Source organism: Mytilus edulis, chromosome 4 (genome assembly GCF_963676685.1).
Source record: "Mytilus edulis chromosome 4, xbMytEdul2.2, whole genome shotgun sequence".
Taxonomy (NCBI): Eukaryota; Metazoa; Mollusca; class Bivalvia; order Mytilida; family Mytilidae; genus Mytilus; species Mytilus edulis.
The window spans coordinates 50230530-50242640 of record NC_092347.1 but is presented as its reverse complement, the minus strand read 5'-3'; the positions used below and the strand labels follow the sequence as shown (position 1 = coordinate 50242640).

Genomic DNA, 12111 nt, shown 5'->3' with positions numbered 1-12111 from the left:
AGAGTAATCTCGGACTAAAACACCGTATGATGGTGCCTAACACGATGACTAGACTGTACTATAGCTTTTAACAGCATTCAAAACGTTATATATACGCGTAACATAGAACGAGGTAGTCCTGATTTTCAAGAGTAATATAAACTTTTGTGCAATATCACGCGGGGTAGTCTCAACCAATAAAATATTGATTTTGCTGGCTATATTTTCATGCAAAGGAATAATACCAATTATTTTCCATATCAGTCCCGGTATCCAATATAACCCACGACACCAGTTTTGGGTTTATTATGTGTTCGAGTGATAATACTATAAGTTTCAAAAGCATTTAAGTGTCCATTGTCATAAACTGCATATAATATGTAACCAGTTTTGAATTACACTGATGGCAAGTAACGAATTTGTCGATCCCTGTGAAATCAGTGTTAATTGATTGTATTTTTATCAGATTGGATGTTGTAGAAATGAACACAGAATACATTTCTTGACCCCGAGCATATAAGCCATAACACAGAGTAAATAAATTAATATATTGCTTGTTTTATATTTTTTCCTTGTTTAAAGAGTTCCCACAAAAAGCCCCATGCAAGAATTGCTTCATGAATTGATCACGATACGTCGATATCCATTTAAGATAATACCGGTTGAGAGAAAAACGTTTCTTTCGGATTTCTGAAGTAAAAGTATACTAAATTCTGGCGTTGGGAATAATGTGATTTGTCTGCGTAATTCGTTGAAACATTATTGCTCTAAATTCTTTGACAGACTTCACCGTCAGATCAATGGGAAATTATAAAGGATCGTTCAAAGGTTCGATGTTCAGACATCGGAAACGAGTAGAATTATATTGGATTGGCACTCATACCATGTATAACTATCAAATATACCAAAGCTTTATAGCCGTTTTGGGAAAAAGTCCGGACACCAAGAGCAACAATTTGATATTTAAAAAACGAAAAACAGTGATTTAAATCTCGAGAGAATGATCTTCATATTGCATCACATATGATTGATGGATATTTCGCACATGTTTAATCCTAATCATATTTGCACTTCACAAGAACAATAATTCATTTTGTAATGTGCTACCGAAAAGAATATTCTTGGGTTTTTTTTTCATGCAAAAAGTTATATAAACATGTACATGAAAAATGTGAGCTAAAGGCGAAGTTTGAAAATTCTAAAAGCACAATTACTAAAATGTGTAAGTCTCCGGGAAATATATATCATATTATAAAAAAAAAATCTATATAACATGAGATGTGATTCTAGCAAGTCGTCAAGAGAAAGAACGACTAATATAATGATCACTTCCGTGTATTTGTAAATTTCAAAAATCTTTTAACGAAGGTAAATCCAGAAAAGCGCTTCGGACACAAGAAATTATTAAACGTGTTGTTTTCAATTTTTTTCCACTCTGTCAAATGAAATAAAATAGTTAAATTAAAAATCTGACACTACAGGCGGTTCAGTGATGCATGTTTAGCAGGATATGCTTACTTTGTCGACCGATCACTTATAGTGCTGAGTTACTTATGTGTGATTCAAACCATCATTATTTCCCTTTTTGTTTGTTTTGTTAACTCTCTGATATAAACTTATCGTCGTTACACACACTTATTTTATGTAATGATTGTAACAGTGTGATGTCACGGATACAAATGGAGACTTTAACTGTCATTTCATTCATTTCATTTTGATAAGACAAAGAAGAACGTACATGTGGTTACTAGGATTTCATATATTTTCAAAATAATTAGATATGCTCATTTAAAGGGGTGGCCAATACCATAAATATCTCAAGGGATCATCATTAAAACATATTGTAAGTTGCTTTTAAGAAAAAACTTACGAACGTCTTGGTATAGACAAGAGTGACTACACAGCATGGGGTTTTCTCGTTGTTGTAGGCTACAGTCTATATTTGGTTACATTCACTTCATTTGAACTTCGATAGAAATTTGTATCATTGACAACCATATCACATTTCTTTATTTTTATAAGAAAAGCCAAATTTGATTAAAAACAATGATGACAGTTTTTCAGCATAACAAAAAGTTTTCACATTTTCCGATTCTGTAATCACGGATCATCCTACGGTCGCCAAGGAAATCTAATGTATTTGTCCTATTTTTGAAGATACTTTTGGATTATTTCAGTTTTGTTCTCTTTGACGCACATGACATAGATTAAAAGCTACATTCTGATGAAATTGTGTTAAAACATACTTTCAAATCATTTTTTTTTGTATTTTCAAGAAGTAAACAAACGCAGTTTTTCACCATCATCTTTTATCCTACAATATAGACATACTCGCATACGACATTGAAAATAAACTATCTTGATTCGCACTTTATATGCACACTGAACTGCATGCGTCTATTTGCGTTCTAAATTGGCTTTTACTCCACCAAAATTCTGCATTTTGCATTATCTTATCGAGCTATTTTTAGCTGCAATGAGGCTTCATATAGGAATCGTCCCGATTAAAAGATAAACACAAGCGCATAAAAATAGCAGTTGAGTGTTTTCTTAACTTTTGTCGGGTGGAATATATACGAATTCAACCATTTAATTTTTCATCATTATTTTATTAAGGTACAAAACCTATGCTTGCTACAGCCAAAAGTTAAAAATAATGCCTCTCACAAAAAAATGCAACTCAAACCTACCGTTATTATAAAAGCAACAAACTAAAATAACAAATGTTCTTACAGCTCTTGTCCATCTGCTTAAATAATTTTGCTTGGTAATTGGCTGTCATTCATGCATACTACTTGAGTGAAATCCATGTACCGTTCATTTATCAAAGAACAATCGTATATAATTTTCTGTACTTGTCTAACGATATCAACACTTGCTTAACACTATATCTGATTTATTTATTTGAGATCCCCTCATTAATTTGTTTAAGGACATTCACCAATGAAGCGGAAAATAATCTTTCCTAATACCCTTTTTATAAGCTTAATGATAAACAAAATATCACACCCAATTTATGTTTTGCGTACGCTTTTAAAATTGTTCGCTTAATCACCGTCGAGTACTTGCATGAACTAACTTTGCGTAACATACAAGTATCAAAACAACATTCAAGATTTTACATACACGAAATAGTTCTAAAATTTATCTGAACAATGCTACATGTAGTTCTTTAATTTGAATTAAATAGACAATAATAGTGCATTGACTTGCCGTATTAACGATATTAGGATGAGGCTTAGAAACGGAGAAATGCGAGGCTCCGACGAGCTTTTCCCTTGTGTTTCGGGTCGAATCCTTATATCGTTGATATGTCAAGTCAATGCTTTATTATTGTCTTTATACTGCAATTTAGAAGAAAAAAACATTTTCAATTGTTGTTTAATGTGTTAATGTTATTTATTTGATTTAAATATGGGGGGATATGCCCCTTTTAAAGGCCTCATATCAGGCGGAGAAATATACATATTTCGGCCCGAAATGGGAAAAAGCTCAGCAGAGCCTCGCATTTTCCTGTTTCTAAGCCTCATCCTTATATATATATCGTTGATATGTCAAGTCAATGCAATATTTTTGTCTATATATGGTTACATACAAAATACAAAATTTAAATCCTGGTATCTATGATGAGTGTATTTACAAGGGAGAGATCCGTTTGCGCCACAACTTTTTTTCTCCAATGCTACGTTTGCGCCACCTGTTTTAAATTACATTGTATCATTTGCGCCAAAAATAAAACATACGATTGCGCCAATTAGAAGAAAAACGACGTCCCTCCTTCTTTATTCGGACTTGGAACCAGCAGTTTACACGTCAAATGTTTCCTTTTCTGACACACACTTTCTTCTTACTGTTGCTGCATGTGTACTTCCCAATTTAATGTATGTAGTGACTTGTAACTTCATTTTATTGTCCAAAAAGACAAACATTGAAGAATGAAATGCCTAAAACAGTTCATAATAATTCCTGTGGAATGCTTCTGCTCCATTACTGGTACGTCTTGCGGTAGATATATGTACAGGTAAATTGGCGCAAATGAGCTCCGATTATTGGCGCAATTGATACATTTGGAAAACAGTAATTGGCGCACAAGGACTGCTGCCATTTACAACGGGCGTATGACATTTGCGCCGATTTTTAAAAGTTTCAGTCTTTCATTTGCGCCGATTGTGGACAGGTAAATTACAGGTAAATGTTATTATTTATTTATCAACATTACGTTATTTCGATTGCCGGATAACAGCAATTGCGCGTCCTTATAAAATTGACATTCATCTCACAATGAAATGTAACAATCATGATGACACGAGGTCACAATAAAGTGCACAGGTAAATTATAGAAAAACTTGACAGAAATCGTGTTTCATGATCCGAGCTAAAAAATGTCAGTATAAGTATTGAATTCATCTTTTTGTAATTTCATAAGGTGTAAAAGCATTATTTAACAATTTGATTCATAATTTAAATTTCATTCCTGATTGTAGATTTATACAAATGATTGATTGAATTTATTCCATCATGGCAAAACTAGTCTACTAGTATGTTGAATATCACCTTCAAAATATTGGAAGACCACATGAAACTGGGTATCACGGTATTTATTAACTACAGTAGATTTATTTCAGCGTTGATATTAATTCATGAACGATGATAATATACAGGTAACTGACAATAAAATCCAGTAATCCTTAACCAATACTGCCGTAATCAATTTCCTGAAACGGTGAAAGGTTCACCAACATTTCTAAAACACCGAAGGAAGATTAATTTTATTAATTTAGAAGCTTTGATAGGTAGAAAATAAGTGGGTTTGAAGAAGGCCAAAAGAAAGGGAAACAACATTTAAAATCATGATGATCGAAAGTCTTATTCCAATTTCCCTTATTTTATTTTTTTATTGAATGACAATTAATAATTAATTGTTGCACACACAATAAAAAGATATTGCTTTGATAGAAATGTCCCTTCCTCTATCCCTTGATAAAAGTTACCTATGACAGAATAACATGATTGAGTTATCCACAACATGACAAGTATTTAGAGACTTTTCAGGCTTTCAGTTAGGTTAAACGACAACAATTGCACTGGGAACATATTAATCAATATGTGTTTGTAGGATTGACGTAAATGTGAGGTTACAATCCACGCTTAAAGGCAACAAAACTAAATGAAACACTTTATGCCATATACTGGAAAAAAATTGTCAATTCAACATACAAAATGTTATACAATATCAGCTATTGATATCAATCTAAGAAGGAATGTTTAAAGTTTTCCGATAGAAGATTAATTTTGTTAGATTCTTTTTATGGTTTCTGTTAATTGTTGACAGGAAAAGAAATCAAGTATGAAAAAAAGTTAGAAATCAAGGAAACTACACTTAGCACCAAATTACAAAATTAAACAATTCATAGGACATTAACCTTCCACGTATAACAGTCTTTATGACACCAAACAGTGTGCTACGTTATTTCTATTCTATAAAAATTTAAGATGATGCCAATACCAGTAAATATCAAAAAGGGAAATAACTTTAATGTTTACTGTTATGTATATGGTTACAAGAGCATTATTTGTAATGCATTTTCCATAGGGAACCATTAGTGTTCCGTATTTTTTCTCTCGAAGACTACACAAAATAGGGGAAAACGGGTAGCAGCTCCTGTTACAAGAAATGCCAGTGTTGCATTACAACCAAAAAAATATATAGGGTCATGCGGCTCAAATTGACTTAAAATGCAGTTGAAAAGGATCGTCTACTTTTTTCGCCTAATGAAAAAGGCATATTTTTAATGGCTCCGACGTGCAGAAATGGAAGATATTTTCTATACTTCGTAAAATGTGAATATGATTTTCAGCAATTTTTAAACCTAATTGGATAAACTTTCGATTAAATGTAATTCCAATCCGGTATCAACCAATCAGAAGCCGTATAGGATTCTATTCTGAGTACCATCTTGCCGGTAAAATGTAAACAAATAATTGCGCTCTTGTAACCATATAAAGAATGCGACATATATATTTAATGGCCTTTATTTATTCTTGACGTCATATCTTCAATAATTCACAATGAAAGTAAGAAAGAAGGACCAAGAAGTTGCTTTTGTACAAATCAAATATTTTTGTAATTACAATGGTATAATATTGTGGTGTCTTCGTGTCTAGAGTACTATCCTTAATATATCAAAAGACAACAACATCCTCAGTATTAATAAATCATAGTTACAGATTTATATCATATACATATAACCATCTATATCATTGTCAAACAGACAACTTGGCTCCTGTTTACTCAAAATGTGGCAACAATGGGATATAACGTTCTTTTAAATTGCCAAGAGTATATTCAAAGTGTGAATACAAATACAAAATAAACGCAGAATGCACCTAATTTTATTTCCTATAGGGTCGAAAAGTAAGTGAATTTGATGCAACGCTGCTGAGTTTGTACACAAGGCCATATGTATGACCCTAAAATTCTGCTATATTTTTATTTTTTTTAAGTTTTTTTTTTTAAAGTTTTTAAATAGAGGAAACTTGGGTACTCTAATGAATGATTTATGAAAGCTTCTCATTTTCTAAAGATATGCTTGGTATACATATAGTCCATTTAAATAGGTTCGTGTTGAAGTAAATGTGATATCTTTTATTGAATGTACGGTAACAATAAGTAATCCGTATATTTCAAAGCACCTAGAAGATTAGGCGTACAGTTTGAATCTATTCAAACCTATCTTTAGATATTTAAACTAAGAACTATTCTAGACAGTCTCTTAAAATTTCTCTTAACACCTCCAAAAACATTCATCAAAGCTACCATGGTTATAATTTGATACGCCATATGCGCGTTTAATCTATATAAGACTCATCATGGGAGCCCAAATCTGAACAGTTTGAAAAATTGTGGTAAATAGGACTTAAACATATTCTGTCAGATCTACCATGCCTAGAACAATAACATATTCTGATTGTTCTTTTATTTTAAATTTTCTAAGTTTAAAACTTGATTTTACATATGTGCATGATGATATTATGATCGAGTACTCTTTCTGTGAACGACATTAACGTCAGCACCCATCTCAAATCTGAATAATTAATCACGGGACACAATTCTGAATACCTTTGCATTGGTTATTACTGTCAAGTCTATTTTTATTCACAGTTCCATTTGCGTTGATATGTGGTTATTTATATATATATATTTGTCATAGCAAAAATGCACATGTTATGTAGGAGAGAAATATATCTCATGACACATAATAAGTTTCTCCTTTCAGCAAATGCAGAAATATATACATCTCTTTCAAATCCCCATCAATCTTGTGTGCCAAAAGATAACAAAGAAAACAAATAAATAAACCTCAAGGTCAAAATAAAGTAAATCATACACATCTATACACAACAACAATATACTTTATGGTAGGAAATTGGTTAACGATAAAAGAGACAACTAAAAAATCAATGGAAAAAAATCGGTTCTTAAGGAATACGTGTTCATTAGTAAAGTACATTTTCATAAAGATTTTCAATTACTTAATTTTTATTGCTTGAAATTAGCTTTCAATGAAATAAGACAAGAGGGGCGAAAGATACTAGACGTGTTGCTTATGTTATTACAAACCCGATAAATAGTCTAATTTGGCAGATCACTTTGATGAAAAGGGAAGGGGATATCATCTGTGAAACGGTTATTCAATAACGGTCAACCAAGTCGAGATGGCGTCCGTAAAATTTACCATTTGGAACTCTTGATTTAATAGCTTCCTTGTGAGCAGCAACACTCTATCAAGGAAATCATGATAGGAAATACAAGCACAAGGATATCGTAGCAGTTGGGAGATATATACTTCGTATACAAGCGCTGTTGAAATGTTGCTACATAGAAATGGAAAGTTCACAATCGGGAAGCTAAAATCATCTCGTTTGTCGTAAAGTTATGTTTTCAACCGAACCTCATTGTCAATTTCTAGATGTTAGTCAAGATATGAGGCAGACTTAACTGTATCTGTTGTATCATTTAAAATTATTTAGTGAGAGAACATCATCTATACAGTGGAAAGTATTATAAAGTTAAAGGATATTTCTAAATTCTAATTTTTCATCCTAAGAAGTTCCTGTATGAAGTGAGCGTCTTAATAATAATAAAAAAACAAGTCGGCAAGATGGGCACAATTAGTACCCATTGCAATGCCGACAGTCTGTTGAAAACACGTCCTCTAAACCTAACAAATGTGTTGTCAATCAAGAAATCAAGCATCTTGTTAATGTAAGAAAAAAACCGTTCGGTTACGTTTGTTTTATGTGCGAATAAAAAACAACAGGTTAACTGACGTCGATTCCTCCATTGCTTTCAACCAACTATATCATAACCTAATATTCACTTATTTCGAATGTAATTTTAACCGGTCAATGTTTTTTTTATACATTTTTTACACGTATATATATATTAAAGTGTTTTCTGTTTGACCCGAAAAGTTTGTAGTATAGCATGCAGCTGCGTAGACGGAAGGGGATTAAACAGAAAATGTGAAAAGTACTAAGTCGTTAAATTCTATAAATAGTGTTACTAAAGACAATTACACTCGTACAAAAGTCTTGCCCGTACAATTCGCTTCTTTGTAATTTTGCAATGTGAATTTTATAACAAAGATTGTTTATGAAACAGATAAAAGAGAATAAATAAAAATATCAATATACCAATATTTTCATAAAGAAGATTCTGTTATTTCAACTTCATGTAAACATCAATATACTTTCATATATAAAGTTTCCAGTTCAATTGCATCTTTATCCCCTGTACATAAATTATACTGAAAGAGATTTGCCTTGATTATTTTTACCATCCCTATATGCCTTCTGAGATCCAGATAGGTCTGCACTTCTACAGAAAACAATTTAAATGTAAATGAACCGACTTATGTTCATTGCATAATTGCATTGCAATAACATAATATTCTTTTTCATGGAAAGTATCTTCTAGGTACAGATATAGAAGGTAAAAGCTGTAGACCAAAAAGCAATATCGTGTATCTGTCTTCCAAATCGATACAACCAATATCATTTGTCAATCAAAAATTGGATTGTGACAGACATCTAGTAGAATTTTGCATTCAAATTCGTGCTTCTATTGAAAACCTTGCAATTATATTCCGCCATTCTCATTTCGACCATATATAGTTAGGGTATTGAATAAATTTAGAGATTTAATAAGGAAGCTAACAACGATGACTTGAGAGATTCCATCGGTGCAATGTCATAGACCCAAATGATTATAAAAGACTAATGCATGCTTTTATTAAGTTTCCTTAACATAATTTCATGTTTACGAACATAGAAACACTACTATATCTATATATGAATTATGTTTAACGTCTACGCCTTAGGAATTCATATGAAGATTATAAAATGCCATGCGCTTTAATTCTATTTACTACCTTTATCATATTAAAACAAATTCAATTATCCATTATGCTCTATACTTTTAAAAGGAAACGACATGAAAACAATATTATGATTTAAGTCTTTTCTTTTCTCAGTTTGCTTGGTAACCGTCGATTTAATCATTATCAAGCTAAGTTGCAATACCTTTCCAGTTAGTATAAACAAAAATTAGATATAAACAATATATAATAATTGAATGATTTAAAAAAAATGTTTGCAATGTTTATTAACTTAATAGGAAAATGTAACTTAATAGGAAAACGTTGGCATCGCATAATATAAAATGTTAAAACAAATATATAGTAGATGCTTTGGTAACACAAAAAAAACAAACCCAAAAAACAACAACAACAACATCCATCATCCCTAATTTTTTCATGTTAGCTTGCAAATTTTGAACCGATCTATTGCGAAGATTACTTTTCCTGTAAAGGATCGCGATATCTTTTAATGATATCATTCGATTCATTGATCACGATATTGTCATTACACAGTTATACATGTTTATAATTTGGATACAGTATATTTCCACCCCTACCCACAAGCGGTTTCTCTATTTGTAAAAGGAGAGAAGATACCACGATAACACATTATAATATGTCGAAGTGAGCGGTATTATCCCTCTAGTAGCATGCTTGCGTCGTATTTCAAGGAGAAACCCGAATATTTGAGACACATTGTGTTAGTCGTTTATACAGGTATGCATTTGAACGTCACTTCAAACTTGCTTAGACTGTTTCTCCGGATTGTACAGGATATCTCACTGTTCTTCGAGTTTATATTAATCTTTCATTCTTCGGTCTACGTCGGTTTGAATCAGACATTTCGTAATCAAACATTTTTCTATATTTTGCAGTTGTCCACCATTGTTTGATTGGTATTAAATGACAGATGCTATATGGACCAGTGGATGCCCTACAGTAGATCACAAAATATGTTGAGGAGTCTGGTATTCAAGTGTAAAGACGAACGACATGAAGAAAATGACTGCCAAAGATTTACTTATCTGATGCACAATCGTAACATTTAGATGAATAACGATAGCTCAGCTTCCATACTACAATGTACCTTAATCTTATTTTTTGTATGTGTAGGATCTACAATATCTTAATCATTTTAAAACTGTTTCCATAATTATTAGTCAAAATAAAAGTTGAGTGCTTAAAATTTACAGTTATGATTGTAGTAGACCTATACAGTTTTATCCTGATGCAGTTAAACCCCAATCATCCATTGGCCTTCCCTCAACTTTCATTAAAACATATGACAAAGTAGGACTGTTTTGGCTGCACTGATGTTTAAATTAATTTCGTTACAAAATCTGCGTTAAGGAATCCTATGCATCGTGTAGAGATAGTATCAAATTCTCTTCACGTTTAGAATCCTTGCAACAACTATGTGAGGGAATCGTAGGCGGCCTGTTGCAAAGCTGTCTCTTTTCAGTATTCCATAATTTCCCGCCCATCATTCGTGGTCGACCCCGATCGGTTGGGTATTTTACCTTTCGTGCATCGTAATGAACAGCTAGAGAATGTGTGTTGTTTCTTGAAAACCTTTATTTATTAAACAATAACCGATTTAAAAGAGTTGCTTTGGTTAAGTATTTATAAATTATTGTGAAATTTGGTTATATGTTAATTATATATTAGAGCAACACAAAAACTAGGAAGTTTTTCATATACGTCGAGCTCTAAATAATCCCAAATTAATTTTGAATATTTGTGAATTAATTAAACACAAAATATTAAAAGATCTGCCATAAAGATACATTTTTCAAACCCTCCCCCCCCAAAAAAAAAAGACAACAAAAAACAAAAACAAAAACGTCTGTTTGATATGACATAACAACTCTAACGAGGTTAATGTTTTGGTCATATAGATTATCAACTGTTCAGTTCTTATACATCTTTCGGCTTTCAAATATTCGGGCGTTTCTACATTCCTGATGAAAATAGATCCAGTAGATCCAGAACAACTCGATGTACTCATGAGATTAAACTCATCATAGATACCAGGACTAAATTTTGTATATACGCCAGACGCGCGTTTCGTCCATGAAAGAATCATCAGTGACGCTCGAATCCAAAAAAGTTGAAAGGCCAAATAAAGTACGAAGTTGAAGAGCATTGAGGACCAAAATTCCTAAAAGTTTTGCAAAATAAAGATTTATAACAACTTTTTTTCATTTTTTCGAGACAAATCTTTTCCGATTTTTGTATGTTTAAATGTGCCTAGAAAAATAAACAAATATTACTGAACCAATCTCCCATTTTTCTTATTAAAAAGAGAAATCCGATTAAAAGATTGATCTATAGTTTATCAAGTCCGAACAGTCACTTAAGTACCTGTCTTATATGTCTTATAGGTAACGATAACAGCCGCACTAGATTTGGCCATTGACATGTCAACATGGTCAAGGCAATTTATTTGACTTTTTTGTACAAAAGTTCCTATTTGATTGTATTTGTTATGTCAGTATAAAATTGAATCAGAACATGTAAATATGGTATTATCACTTTATAACGTTTGAATACAGGATTAAAAGTGTTTGAAGGCAATATTGATTTTTTATTGTTCTCTTCCATTAAAATAAAGTTGCATCATTTTGGTTCGTTGGTTCTCAGTAATAATGTTGTAAAATGTAGTGTTAGATAGAGAAAAATATGTTTAATTGATTGCCTGATTATCAGT

The 12111-nt window shown here is 31.9% G+C and overlaps 1 protein-coding gene across 4 annotated transcripts in view; it reads right to left on the bottom strand.

The window, feature by feature from the left end:
• Positions 1-12111, bottom strand: part of LOC139519906 (5-hydroxytryptamine receptor 1-like) — a 98623-nt gene that overhangs the window by 26084 nt on the left and 60428 nt on the right. The window lies entirely within an intron of this gene.